We start from the raw sequence: 15610 nt of genomic DNA, 5'->3' as shown, positions 1-15610 counted from the left end.
AATTAAAATATTACAGTTGCAATCTTAGCTTAAGAGAAAAATCAGACACTGGGACTTCCCAGTATTAACTGCGGCACCTCCTTCATTACTTTGAACTTGCTCAAATATTTCTGGAGCAAACAAATAATTGTTCTCTTAATACTAAGAAATAGATGACTAATGCAGCACTTCGTGTGTTTATTTTAATAATAATAGAATACATCTTTGGGTAAGCCTGATTTATTTGAAAATGTTCATATGTTCCTTACTGAGTACACAATCTTTTTGGCTAATATCAGAATCATGGCAAATGTCAAAGATACCCAGTTTTGACCCAGGCAGCCACCGTGTTGGAAAGAACACTGGAGGAGGAATTACCAGCTGTGTAGATTTAGACCCACTCGTAGCGGAAATGTAGAAGTGCGTGCTCACTTTCTAGCGGTTTAGACTCAAACAAGCCACAACCCCGATTCGATTTTCTCATCTGTAAAAATGCCAGCTCTGAAAATAGCAGTAACATCAGATGGTATAAAGTGTTCTGAAGAGCTTTGAAACCTACAAAAGGCTACAACAATGTAAAGTGTTAGAATTAATCTGTGTTGGAATGCTTCATTTTGGCTTAGTTATTCAGTTAATAATGTCTATACCAGTTGTTTAGCTAGTGATCAGGACAAAGACACTCTATTTTATTGTGCCTACTGAATGTCAGGCATTGTACCAGCACCTAACATATATTATTTAACCCTCACAGCATCCCTGTGATGTCTCTTATTAACTTCATGTTATAAGCAAAAAGAAAACTCTGTGAGGTAAAGACAAGATAACTATGGTTGGAACCCAGGACTTCCTCATTCCAAGGCCCAAATTATTTTTATTAAGCAGTGCCTCCTTGTATTCACTTTTCTTTCAGTTAAAGCCTTATATTACACTAGTATTTATTGAAAATTTCCCATGTGCTAACAAATTTACAGATGAAAACCACCACCTCTACCTACCAGAATGCCTAGTAAAAATAGTGTTTAAAATTCGAACATCTTATTCTATATATGTAGGCTCAAAGAGGCCAAGTATCTTGCCCAAGTTTACGTGGGTAGTTAGTAAGTTGCTCTTGAATGCAAACCAGGTCTTTTGTCTCTAAACTCTGGATCTTTCTATCACACCACATTGCCAAGGAGCATGGGTGTGATGAAGTACATGTTTCTATTTCCTTTCCTTCACTTTCCAGACAGCAGCAATTCAAAAACTTTGTCAAATATATTCTGGATGTCAAAATAAATTAAATTTGTGTTCTTTGTTACTTGGCCTCATATGAATCATCACACACCTTGGATAGCTGAAAGAGTGGCTGAGGGGAAGTTAGATTTATTTTATCTCCAGAGCCGGGCACTAAAATAATTCCTGGTCCCACCTACAGTAGCTAGTTTTCTAGCCTATTGGCTGCTTTCTTGTTTTGATTTTAGCTCATTTATTTAAAAAAAAAATTGCCTTTTATTTTTAACTTGTACGTAGAATATGTCATTGAGGAAATAATACTCTGATAGCCAGTGAAATGTAAGTTGTGAAAACTGTAAAACACAATTTAGCAAGTATTTGCTGAGAACCTACCTCATACTTGGCATTGATAACAATGGTTGGTATTTATCTAAGTATGAGATGAACCGTCTCATTTAATCTTCTCAGCCACTCTGTGAGGTATTAATATTCCAGTTTGACAGACAGTAGCCTGGTGAAGATCACACAGCTAGTAAGTGGTATAGCTCAGATTGACTCTTAGCTATTAGATTACTGAGTTGAGACCCATAGGCTGTGCATATATCCTGTTCAACTCAAGCAACATTTATTATCTACCATGGTGAATCATCAAATTACTTAAGATCTAATGAAAGTAGGTGAGCACTTAAAAAGATAATTACAACACAATGCAATCAATGCTAAAATGGAGGAGGCTAGGGGAAACTAGAAAGGGCACAAATACCTGACTTAGGAAGAAGAGGTGATGCTTGAATAGAGCACTGAAGACAAAGTGGGATCTAGCTATGAAAAGAAGAAAGGGAAAAATGGGGATAAAGGAAGCTACAAGGAGATAAATTATGGTGAGTTGGGGGTAAGAGGTGAGAGATATAAGACAGTGTGATATGTCCAGTGAATGACATATAGTCTCATGTGTTTAGGACATGGTACCTGAAGGAGAGTAATAAGGATGAGGGTGGGGGGTCAGATAACCAAAGGTCATAGATGCTAAGGTGATTAATTTTTCTTGATGCCCCTGTGTTGTGGTTTACAGAGGTATGAGCGGATTCATAATATTAGTCAAAACGGTCAAAGTTTAGATAGCTTTTCTCCTAGTTCTGCTAGTTCAATGAGATTTCTTTACAAAGCATTGTATGCATCTGTAAAAGTATCACTTCCTGCTTGCCCAGAAGAGCATCCAGGTGGGGATTGGGACTCTGTATCTTGTTTCCACATTAGCTGGCTGCATATTTTCCCACTTGATGACATCACCATCATTGCGAGAAAGTGGATTATTCACTTGGAACAGAGGAACATCAATTAACTCCCCACACATAGCAGAGTCATCAGTCACAAAGTGTTCTTGGTCATTATTCACCTGGGCTGGGGCAAACCCTCTGATCTCAAGATGACAGGGACCATATTGAACGCTAGCCCTTGGGATTTCCATCCCTCTGCCCTCCTGCCCTCTCTGTAAATAAGATTATTGCTGCTGCTACTGCTTGGTTTGCCTGAAGGGATACAGAAATCCTTCAGGGAACAAACAGATAAGGGCTAAGAGGAGAATCTTTTTAAGCTGTCCAAAGCAACCCAACCCTACACCTGACCCAAGTGTACTTACTTCATTCATATTGAATAACACAGACTGCTTTTCAATTAGACTTTTGAGTTTATAAAGGAAGGAAAAAACTGAAGACATCTTTGGGTTACACTGCAAGGAGGGGAGTAAAGCTTTAAAATATTCTGGCGTTAACCCTTTTCCAAATCAATGGCACATTTCAGTTTTTATAAAGATTTTACCATACACATTTCACACAATTTTTTGGTGTAAATTTTGTGTCTTTTTAAGGAAGAGGGAGCTTTGCCATATATTTTTGAACACATTATATTACAAGCACTTACAAGCCTAATAACAATTTTTCTGGTTTGTGCTTCATTAACAATCTCTGATTATTCTACAATAGGACACAGACCCTTTAACCATTCAGTTCAGTCTCTGATGGCTTGTCACGTTAAATCCCAATCTTTCTAACCTGGGTGGCTATGAGCAATTTGTCTTACCCAGTAATCCAGTGTGAATACTTTCAAGTGTTTGTACCCTCCTACTGATTGGAGAAAACCTTAGAAAACATCCTCCAGTTCTTAGGAGAGGGAAAACCCCTATGTATTTCAAAATTATTTGCCTAAATTAGATAGATCCAAATATTCCTTGGAATGATCCAGAATAGGCCACACTCACTGCAAAATGCCATTATCTCCCAGGGGGGCTCTCGAGAGAGATGAGTGTGATGGACACGTCATCACTGCAGCAAATATGCTTCAACAAAAATCTTGGTGCAGTTGCCCCTCCCAGAGAGCCCTCCAAGAAGATGGGGCCCCATGCGAATTGACTTCCTCCTTAGCCTCGTTTCTCACAACCATTATGATGTGCAAGTGGAGGGAAAACAACAGAGTTCCTACATGAAGGTAGGACTGTTGGTAGCATTTTCTTTAATGATGATTCTGATCAGTCCCAAAGCCTGAGAACTCTTAGTCTAATCACATTATGTCCAAGTGGAGGAAAATAGGAAAAGAAATACTGATTCTTAGAAACTGATTATGAAGTAAATTCTTTAACAAGGTGGCCTAAGGAGATGCCTGAAGTAAAGAAGCTTCTTGAGGCTTTGTGTGCATGCTAGTAGACTACCCTTGGTGTTTAGGAACCAGAAACAAACAATACTATGGTTAAAATGTGGTGTCCACCAACAGAGTCAGCTTCCATGACTCTCCATTTCTAATTTTTCTTCCCCTGTCTTGTGGGATAGGTTACTTTGCCTATAGAATTTTTCATTTAGACCAGAAGAATCAGAATACACTCATTCTTATTTATAAATGAACATATGCCTAAACAGCCAAAAGAGCCTCCAGGTCTGCCTCTAAGGATGATTAGGCATGTGTGAGGGAAGTTGTCATTAACCAAAATAGGACTTCTCATCTCAGATGCAAAGACGAGAATGAATACCAAAGCCAAGAAAGAGCTGTAAACCAAAAGACTTGGCAACAAGGCTCAATGCCATTGTTCTGGTTACTATCATCTCTGACTTTAGATAATACAAAGCAATCTTAAAAGCAAGTTCTTTCCTTCATGTCCAGGGCTAGAATACTCCAAGTGTGCCTAACGGATGTTAGGCAGTGAGCCAAGAGAAAGTCAAACAGTAGGCAAAAGCAGATTTACTATGTTTTAAACATTTTTTTAAAAAAAATCTGGCTTATTTTTTATGGCACTATATGTTTGTGCTGGAACTCTGAAGCCGTCTGCACAAACGACAGCAAAGACAGAGCAATCATCTGGAAAATGGGAGCTAAAAACACAAGCTTTTGTCTAGGAGTAGAAGATAAAAGATGAGGCATAAACAGCAGAAAACGATGAAATTTATAAATGAAAATGAGCTTATTCTGATTCTTTGGGTCTAAATGAAAATTCTGTAGGCAAGTGATTAAAGTATTTGCAAAGATACAAGATTTAGAAACTTAAAACAAAAACAAATACGTAGGCCTTTCTTACCCAAATATACATAAAAACAATAACAAATAGATTTAACATTAAAAAAGCAAAAGCTTCTAAACCAGACTATATGAACTGGTCTCCTTGCTTTTCTCCCATATGCGAAGACTGAGTGTTCAAGCAGTGTAGAAACCTAATTAGGTGTGGCCCATTGAAAATTTTATGTTCAATTTACAATAAGCATTTCTCAGCTTTGAAAGTGGAAACAGCCAGGCTGTTTATAATATTTCCCTGGGAGAATGAGTCCCTTCATCTACCAGATATTCAATGAAAAGCATCTTGGCAGATTTAGCTATACAGGTGTTTTAAGACAACTTGATATATTAAAATTCAAATTCGTAAAAAAGATAAATGGTGAGGGAATTATTTCTTCACATAAATACTTTGCACCTGCAAAAGAGCTCATTGCACAGTGAGCCTTGAGTTGTCAACTCCTCTGGTCGATTAAAATGTCACTAAATGTTCATAAATCCATTTTACAAGAACTTTTTCTGAAACTGCTCTATTGTTCAAAGTGAGATGTTCCTATACTTTAAAACATTTTCACCTATCTTACCCTGTAATCCTACACAAGTGCTTCTTGCATATTTTTGTATTCTGTAACCCAGAATTCTTGGATAGGCATGGCAACCTGAACATGCTCAGCACTTCAGGGCATAGGAGCCCCTCTGCAGATGTGAAATTGTGTTAGGGATATAGGCAAACCTCAGCTATTCACAGTAACAGTGGATGGGAATTAAGTGTGTAATGAAATCCATAAATAATCCCTAGATCCCCGAATCCTTGATAGTCAAGTATGAAATATTCTGTCCTCATCAAAGATTTTGTCACTGATATTAACAAGTGGGAGAGAAGGTTGATTAAAGTCTGATGGCTTCTCTCGCTGACCTCTGTCTACAGACAGAAATAACAGGCAGGCAAGTGGTCAGAGAGCAGCACCAGGCCTGGGAGCAGAGGCATCCTGCAGACTGTGTCATTAGTTCCTAAATAACAAGGAGAAGATCATAAACAAGGCAAAGAATGCTAAGCAGATTTTACTGCCATTCAGCAATGGTTTTGTCCACGTCTGTTGCAGGCCCAGAAGACTAAGCACCTCAGCCTCCTATAGTGTGTTGCATCCTGTCCCAAGGCTCTCCAAAATGGCCATGATCACCAGCTACTTCCTCAGGCAATGGCTCCCTAAAGCTGCAGAGACTCAGTGAAGCTACTGTGCCGAAGCAGAAAGGATGCTAACCCTGAGTTGAAACCCTGATTTAGTAGCTCAGTTTGATGTTGGCTGTACTTCTTCCCTAACCCACGTATGAGGCCCCATTAAATCGTTCTCCTGGTTGCTTCAAAGGGAAAATAGGCTGGCATTGTGACTAGACAGGATCACTTCTTTGGCCACACTTTAGGTCTGTAAGGTACAGTATTAATGAAAGTTCATTTTGAGATGGAGTCTTGCTCTGTCTCCAGGCTGGAGTGCAGTGGTACGATCTCAGCTCACTGCAACCTCCACCTCCCAGGTTCAAGTGATTCTCCTGCCTCAGCCTCCTGAGTAGCTGGGATTACAGGTGTGCACCACCACATCCAGCTAATTTTTATATTTTTAGTAGAGATAGCGTTTCACCATGTTGGTCAGGCTGGTCCCGAACTCCTGATCTGGTGATCCACCCACCTCAGCCTCCGAAAGTGCTGGGATTACAGGCGTGAGCCACCGCGCCCAGCCTAATGAAAGGTTTTAATGGCAGGATTTGGACAATGAGATAGCAGTGGAAGTAATGTTAGATGGGCTGATTCTTCCCAGGAACCCCCAATAGGGTCCAACTCTATTATTGGATTTCACCCCAGCAGTTTGTTTGCATTCCTCCTTACCTTCCTCTTAGAGCACTGACAGCCAGAAGGGTTTGAGAGGAAAAGTGACAAACCTTTGCTATATAGCTGAATTGCTGGGAGAATTCTTTTAAAAATATGATTCTGTCTTCTATGATCAAATTCAGTGCCACCTTGCTCTCTCCAAAGCCTCCTGGAGCCTCAGTAGCAGTCAATCTCTGTGCATAGAATTCATACATAACGTCAAACCCTGCAATATATATTTTTTCCCAAAGGTTACATATATGCAAAGAATTGAAGGCACTGAAAATTAAAAAAAAAAAAAAAAACAATAGTTGATTCCTAGTGGATTTAGAAATATACTTGAAACTTCTCCATGTTACTAATACGTCTATTTCAGTCCTGATTTGAAATCTAATTTTGGGAATCAGTGCAACATAAATTGAAAAATCTAACTTGTATATTTGACTAATCAAATTAATAGGATTGTACAATAATTCTCAACTCTCAGATATTGTGTTATGATATTTTGGTAAAATTGCTTTTTGCTGCATTGTCCTTGACAGGGTAAAGCACTGTGCAAAGACCAGATTGCTTTACTCTATTCTTTGATGATAGTTGGCATTAATTCAACCAGAATTTATTTATTGATTTATGTGTATAATTCCTTGATTTTAAATATCCATTATGCTTCTTGCCAACTTTCACTTCTTGCTCCAATGATGATTATTTTTACCAAATCCTATGGGATATGAAATCACTTGTAAGGGTGTTAGAATAGAGAAGTGTAGGTGACAGGATGCTTTCTACTGTAAAACAACATTGATCTGTGCCTTTTATGCCTTATAGGACTAGTTTGCAAGGCATAAAATGCACAGATTGCAAGGGCTCATCACACAAGTTGTGATTTATCCAATTAGAAATTAATTCAGATTAACAAGATCTTTTGTTAGTCAGCTAATACCCTCATGGTACATTGAACATATTAGTCATTTATACTTTAGTGTAAATTCTTTTAAATGATAGCTTCAATTATGTGTATTTTTTGACAAGCACTTTAACTTCACTCACCACGTGCTGGACACTGCTCCAAATGCTTCCTAAATTAGCATGAGCTAATCTTGTAATATTAATCAGAGTGTCTACCTGCTGTACTCAGGACAGTTCTTCCCAGTTTAAAGTTCTTCCCTAACTTAAAACAAAAAGACACAGCATGCACAGAAAATATTATTTCCATATTACATGAGAATAAACCACCAAAGCTGCATATGGCTGGAAACCACTGGCCTCAGGCCCTATCTAGCCACTCTAAGGACTGAGGAAAATAACTCAACCCTCCCAAAGCTGTTTTTTCACACATTGGTTTAGAATGTCTGACTTAGGAAACTGAGCTTTAATTTGGCAATTATATAGAATAGGGAATACTGGAGCATGATGCATGTCTTGAGGGGAGTTGGAAGGCATTGAACAATGTGGAGCAAGAAGCCCACGGATTTTTCTAACCTGTCTGAAACCTCTTCTAACCTCACGTGAAACAACAGGATTTTTCTTCATCAGTTCTTAGGGTGCCATTAGGCAGATTTAAAGTTGATATGGTTCTGGTATTTAGGGAAGAGATACTGTAATCCATGTTGCTATGTACATCTTCTGTGTTTAAATAATATCTGCTCTGTAGATCCTGATGTATTGTCAACAGTAATTCTCCTGTGCACATCTTGATCTCATTTCTGAGAATGTCTATGGGCTGCTTTCAACACCTCAATCTAATGTCCTTTAAGTTTCCAGTTCTGTCAATCAATGAAATAAGTGCTTATTTGGCTTCTTTTTTCTTTCTTTTTTTTTTTTTTTTTTTTCATTTTTCTTTTTTTTTCAGACAGTCTCACTCACTCACCCATGCTGGAGTACAGCGGCACCATCTCAGCTCACTGCAACCTCCGCCTCCCAGGATCAAGAGATTCTCATGCCTCAGCCTCCTGAGTAGCTGGGATTACAGGTGTGTTTCACCACACCTGGCTAATTTTTGTATTTTTGTTAAAGACGAGGTTATACCATGTTGGCCAGGCTGGTCTTGAACTCCCAATTTCAGGTGATCTGCCTGCCTCAGCCTTTCAAAGTACTGAGATTACTGAGATTACAGGTGTGAGCCACTGTGCCCAGGCTTTTTCTTTCTTTCTCTCTCTTTCTTTCTTTTTTTATTTTATTTTATTTTTTTGACAGGATTTGGCTCTGTCACTCAAGCTGGCACGCAGTGAAGTGATCTCAGTTTACTGCAACCTCCATCCCCTGGACTCAAGTGATCCTCCCACCTCAGGCTCCCATGTAGCTGAGGCTTAAGGCATGTGCTACCACACAGCTAATTTTCGTATTTTTTTGTAGAGACAGCGTTTTTGAAATGTTGCCCAGGCTGGTCTCGAGCTCCTGGGCTCAAGTAGTCCATCTACTTCGGCCTCTCAAAGTGCTGGGATTACAGGCATGAGCCACCAAGCCCAGCTAGGAATTTCGGTCTCTAAATAAAATATTATAGTAAGTCATTTTTCCAAACAAAAATGGTTAAAGGTGATTTTGATGGGCTGCAACGGAAGAAGTTCTATATTCTTTCAAAACTAGTAATAATATTGTTGTTCATATACATGTCATTTTTTTCTACTTTTTTCCCAATAATTTGTTACTTTCACTCAATTGAGTGTACTTGTTCTCTGATCTCCATGGTTCTTATTGTAGGCATGTTCTTCTGTTTCCTAGTAATAGCTGGTGTCATGTCAGAACCTTTCATTTCTGATTTAATTGATGTAATGCTTTGACCCAAGAAGCCAAAAGTCATTTACAAAGAAATTGCTTTGTAAAAACCCATCAGGCAATAGCCACTACCTGCCATTTACAGCCTAGATACTGCTATTTACAAATGTAGATACTAGAATCACCTGAGAATTCCTTAGTTTTAAAGTCATGTACAAACACATAGCAGATCTGGGAATTAAAACATTTTAGCCACTGTAATATCCTCCAAAAGCAATGCAGTGATGATGGGTTTGGAAAGCAACTGGAGACCAAGGGGGAGGGAAATAACAATGGAAATACCCAAACTATTAAGTCAATGCATTGAAAATTTCCTCAGTCTCGCTGCATAACATCTGAATTTGCAGAATAAGTGCGGTTAAGTGCAAAGTTTAGAAAACAGAGGCTCTTCCACCTGTGGGAGGTTAGACTACAAAAAGCTGCTGCATTCCTTTGTCCATAAATCCAGAGAGACTAAGAGGCAGTTAAGTTTACAGGGGTTTAGCTGATTAAGAGCATAAGCTCTGGAGCCTGAGTGCCCGGGTTCAAAACCCAGTTCCACCACTTTGTGACCTTGAGCAAGTTATTGAGTTTCTCTCTACCTCCAGTTTTCTCTATTTGTACCTATCTCATAGTATAGTTTTGAGAGTTCATAAGAAATACACACAAATAGCAATGTAAGTACTTGAAGAATAAAAACTGGCCAGGCATGGTGGCTCACGCCCATAATCCCAACACTTTGGGAGGCCGAGGCAGGCGGATCATGAGGTCAAGAGATCGAGACCATCCAGGCCAACATGGTGAAACCCCATCTCTACTAAAAATACAACAATTAGCTGGGCATGGTGGTGTGCACCTGTAGTACCAGCTATGTGGGAGACTGAGTCAGGAGAAACACTTGAACCCGGGACGAGGAGGTTGCAGTGAGCCAAGATCATGCCACTGCACTCCAGCCTGCTGACAGAGTGAGACTCCATCTCAAAAAATAAAATAAAATGAAGTAAAATAAAAACCAAGTATTCTCATCTTTTCTTATTATCATGACCATCTGTTCTCCAAATAACCCATTTTCTAGAGTAAAAGATATGTTGAAGTAGGTGCCTTCCACTTTGAAAACTTCTACCTGTATCATCAGGTATTCCTCAGCTCTGTGGCAACCCGTCCCTACCCTTGTTGCCTGCACACATGGTCTGCCTTGGGCAGATACAAAGGTTGGGGTACTGGACCTATTGAATTTTTCCTCATTGTGGCAAAGTTTCATCAGGAGCACTTTCATTGTGGTTTGGTTCTAAAAAAGCTCCAGGAATGCTTCTGAATTTACATTATAATATTTGCCATCTCATACTGGTTCCAATATTTTGGCCACACACACAAAAGGTTTTCATTTGTCAATCACTTCCTTGTTCTTTAAAGAACTATTGGGAATCTACTTTAGGACCACATTCTAATGCTGCCAAACAGCCCACCCCTGGGCTTTAAAATAACTTGGAATCCAACCCACCCCTCCACTCCACCCACAAATCAAAATGCCTGCAGTCTCCAGTGCAGAACACTAAGAGGGGGCCTTCTTATATTTGATATCAAGCATTTTCTTTCACTACACACATATAAAAGTATAAAAGAGCACTACACCCTTATTAAAGGAATCCATCTTCCTTTTCCTTTCACCCTTCTCCCAGTACAATGCTGTGTCATCAAATGCTGCTTCTGTTAACCCTGCCATTAAGGGAAAGAGATGTATTATTTTTTATGTTTGTTTGTTGTTTTTGAGACAGAGTCCGTCTGCAACACCCAGGCTGGAGTGCAACGGCATGATCTTGGCTCACTGCAACCTCCACTTCCTGGTTCAGGCTCCCGAGTAGCTGGGACTACAGGCACATGCTGCCACACCCGGCTAATTTTTGTATTTTTAGTAGAGACGGGGTTTCACCATATTGGCCAGGCTGGTTTTGAACTCCCGACCTCAAGTGATCTGGCCGCCTCGGCCTCCCAAAGTGCTGGGATTATAGGCATGAGCCACTGTGCCCTGTCAAGAGATGTATTCTTTGCATCCAAATGCATTCCTCCTTTTCCTTTATAGATAATGATTATGTCTAGTCAAAAGCACTATTAATACTATTCTGCAGGCAGAGTGTGGGTTGATCTGGTTATCCAAAGACGATGAATAAAAAGATGTCTGTAGGAAAACTTCCTCCAAACAACAACTTCCTCCTTACAAACAAACTTTGGGAGTGAAAGTTACCTCTAGACTAGCTTCAGCCTCAAAGATGCTGCCTTTACCTGTAATAGTTGTTAAACTTCAGTGAGGTCAGCTGCTTTCCTCTTTTTTGAGATGGGCAATCTCAGAGAGTGAAGAACACAGCAACAGGCTATCTATCTCTCAACACGCTGTGACATAGTGCTGTCGTTTGCCCTGGCCTGAACTGGACCTGTGGCAGCCCTGGGCAGTTTAATCATTTGGCATCCCTTGGAATGGATCTTCATGAATGATTTTTTCAAGATACGTTTAAGATAAAAGGTGAGTATTACTCTGAAGGAGACTCAAAGAGAAAAACCACCAGTAGTATTGTTAGAGGCGTTTAAACTAGAACGACTCCATCTTGAACTGGGGCTGAGTGAAATTAGGCTGATACCTGATGGGCTGTATTTCCAGGAGATTAGGCATTCTTAGTCAAAGGATGAGATAGGAAGTCAGCACAAGATACAGGTCACAAAGACCCTGCAGATAAAACAGGATAAACAAAACCTGCCAAAACCCACAAAAATACAAGATGGCAATGAAAGTGACTTCTAGTCATTCTCATTGTTCATTATACTATAATTATAATGCATTTACATACTAAAAGACACTCCCACAAGCACCATGACCCTTTGCAAATGCCATGGCAACATCCTGAAGTTATCCTACATCGTCTAAAAAGGGGAGGAACCCTCAGTTCCAGGAAATCCCTGTTCCTTTCCTAGAAAACTCATGAACATGCCACCTCTTGTTTAGTATATAATCAAGAAATAACCATAAATATACTCAATTGAGCAGCCAGTGCCACTGCTCTGACTATGGACTATCCAGTCTCTTGTTTCTTTACTTCTCTAATAAACTTGCTTTTATTTTACTGTATGGACTTGCCCTGTTAAATATAGTGAACTCCATGTTTCTCTTCAAAGAATCAGTTTGTTAGTATGTTCAGCTCTCTTATTCTTTGTTCTCCATTTTAAAGTTTAACTTCCTGGTTCTCTTTGCCCTGTTGCCTCTAGTTTCAGTAAACAACTTTCCCACCAGTTCTAATCAATAGTTCACATCTGTTCCCTGGTCACCTGCTCCGTACTGAGTTGCCCCTGGTCACCTGCTCTGACCTGAATCATCCTGAGTCACCTGTTCCGTAACCGTCCTTCCTGCCAAACTGCTCACCCCGCCACTCTGGCTCGTACCCCTGCTCTCTTTAAAATAGCCAATCAGAATTAGCTCAAACTGTGCAGTCCAACCCTAGCCAACAGGGGAATGACAGAGCAGTAGGGGCTACCTGTGTCAGGAATAAGAACACCTTCCCCTCCCTTGTTCAGGGATGGTCTTGCCATTACTCCATCTGTGAGTTACACCCTTCTATAGAAGTAAAAATTGCCTTGCTGAGAAAATTAAATTTATGTTCGAGTGCTATTGCTTTTGCAGCACCAAAAATTTATTTATAACAGCCCTGAATTCTTTCTTGTGCAAGATCCGAGAACCTCCTCTTGGAATCTGGATCGGGACCCCTTTCTAGTAACAGTATTGTCCCAATTTGTATGCCCCATCACAAAATAAAAGCCCTGCAGTTAACTGGACTTACTTTCTTTTTCTTTTTCTTTCCTTTTTTTTTTTTTTTGAGACAGAATTTTGCTCTGTCACCAGGCTGGAGAGCAGTGGCACGATCTTGGCTCACTGCAATCTCCACCTCCCGGGTTCAAGCGATTCTCCTGCCTCAGCCTCCTGAGTAGCTGGGATTACAGGCACACACCACCACACACAGCTGATTTTTGTATTTTGAATAGAGACAAGGTTTCACCATGTTGGCCAGGATGGTCTTGATCTCTTGACCTCGTGATCCACCCACCTTGGCCTCCCAAAGTACTGGAATTACAGATGTAAGCCACCACACCTGGCCTGGACCTACTTTCTTTAAAAGTAGTGATATACCACTGAGCTACAATCCATGGGCTGTATTCTTGGTAATGTTAGCCTGGGTGTATGGCTGACCCTCACTTCCACTCCTGATTAGGAAGCCTCGCCTAGCAGTTGGGTGACTGTGGAGCCCCATGCTAGAGACAGCAGGCCTATATTCAATTTCCACAGAGGGTAATGAAGAGGGGAAACCAAACAGACTATAATTAGCTATTGGTTTCTTTCTTAAGATTTTATCAAGATTCCGTTTAAGAAACAGAGTCTTTTTAAACCTAAATTAGTCCTCAGCAAAACCTATGAAAATCTGAAGGCACAGTAAGAATACCTGGAGCCTAGTAATTCTCAGCGGTTCCATTCCAGGTTCTGTTAGGGTGTTTTCAACTACAATGAAGAGCTCTTTCCATTATATTGAACAGTAAAAGCTTCACACAGTGTTTCTTAAGCATTCGCTTGCATTGGAATCATCTTGAGTATTTGTTAAAACACAGATTGTGAATCCCCAAACCCAGAGTTTTCAATTCAGTAGCTCTGGGATAGGAACTGAGAATTAGCATTTGTAACAAAGTTCCTAGGTGCTGCTCATCAAGATAATGTATCTCTCTACCATTTTAGGTAACATCCCTCACAATTGTAATTAAGTAAGATGATAATTGGTCATTTAATATTTGTCTTCTCCTTCAGAATGTAAGTTTCTTGAGGGCAGGAATTGAGTCCATCTTGTTCACTACAATAGCCCCAGTTCCTTCTATGGTGTCTCAAATATTTATTTGCTAAATGAATAAATGCCGTAATGTTTATTACTTTGCTGTCTGCTTACATCTCTCTTAAAATCATATTTTTCTTAATAAGAATAGCAGTTATAATAATAAGAACTAATGATCATTAAGCACTTAAAACATACTAGAAATTATGCAAGTTTTGACAGCCATAGTCTCATTTAGTATCATAAAAATCTTCTGAAGATTTTGTAGTACTGTTTCCTATTTTACAGTTGAAGAAACTGAGATCCAGGGAAATGAAGTAACTTGAGACAGGTCCCATTACTGGTAGGTTACAGATCCAAGATTTAACCCAGGCAGTCTGACTCCAGGTTCTTAAGTACTGTATTACTGTGCTTCCTGTATACATCCTAGTAAAAATTACTATATGTTGTCCATGATCTGCCCCTGTTTACTTCTCAACTCTTTCCTTCACACTTACACCCAGTGGCCCAGCCATACCATGGTGCTGTACCATGCGGTTTTTACTTTTAATGTTTTTTCCCTCATTTTTGGTCTAGAAAACGTCTATTCCTCTTTTGAGACTCAAACATCTTGTAGCTGCCTAACAGTTTCTCCTTGCCCACTGCCTAGACAGAGCTGATGTTCTCAAGACAGGGCAATTGCAATAGAGAAAGAGTTTAATTCACACAGAGCCAGCTGTATGGGAGACCAAAGTTTTATCATGACTCAAATCAGTCTCCTTGAAAATTCAGGCATTGAGGTTTTTAAGGATAATTGGGTGGGTAGCAGGTCAGGAAGAGGGGAGTGCTGATTGGTTGGGTCAGAGATGAAATCACAGGGAGTTGAAGCTGTCCTCTTGTGTTGAGTCAGTTCCTGGGTGGGGGCCACTGGACTAGATGAACCAGTTTATCAATCTGGGTGGTGCCAGCTGATCTATCAAGTGCAGAGTCTGAAAAATATCTTGAGCATCAATCTTAGGTTTTATAATAACGACATTATCCATAGGAGGAATTGTGGAGGTTCAGAACCTTGTGGTTTCAGGCTGCATAACTCCTAAACCATAATTGCTAATCTTGTGGCTAATATGTTAGTCCTGCAAGGCAGTCTAGTCCCTAGCCAAGAAGGGGGTTTGTTTTGGAAAAGGGCTGTTATCATCTTTGTTTCAAAGTTTAACTATAAACTAAGTTTAACTATAAACAAAGTTAGTTTGGCCTATGCCAAGGAACAAACAAAGACAGGTTGAAGGTTAGAAGCAAGATGGAGTTGGTTATGTCAGATCTTTCACTGTTGTAATTTTCTCAGTTACACTTTTTGCAAAGGCAGTTTCAACCTTAAACTCTATAAAGCTTTTTCTGACTGCCTTCTGCCTGACCCCATTAGATAGGCTTGATC

Source organism: Theropithecus gelada, chromosome 4 (assembly GCF_003255815.1).
Source record: "Theropithecus gelada isolate Dixy chromosome 4, Tgel_1.0, whole genome shotgun sequence".
Taxonomy (NCBI): Eukaryota; Metazoa; Chordata; class Mammalia; order Primates; family Cercopithecidae; genus Theropithecus; species Theropithecus gelada.
The sequence above is the reverse complement of the archived record's forward strand: the minus strand, read 5'-3'. Positions refer to the sequence as shown.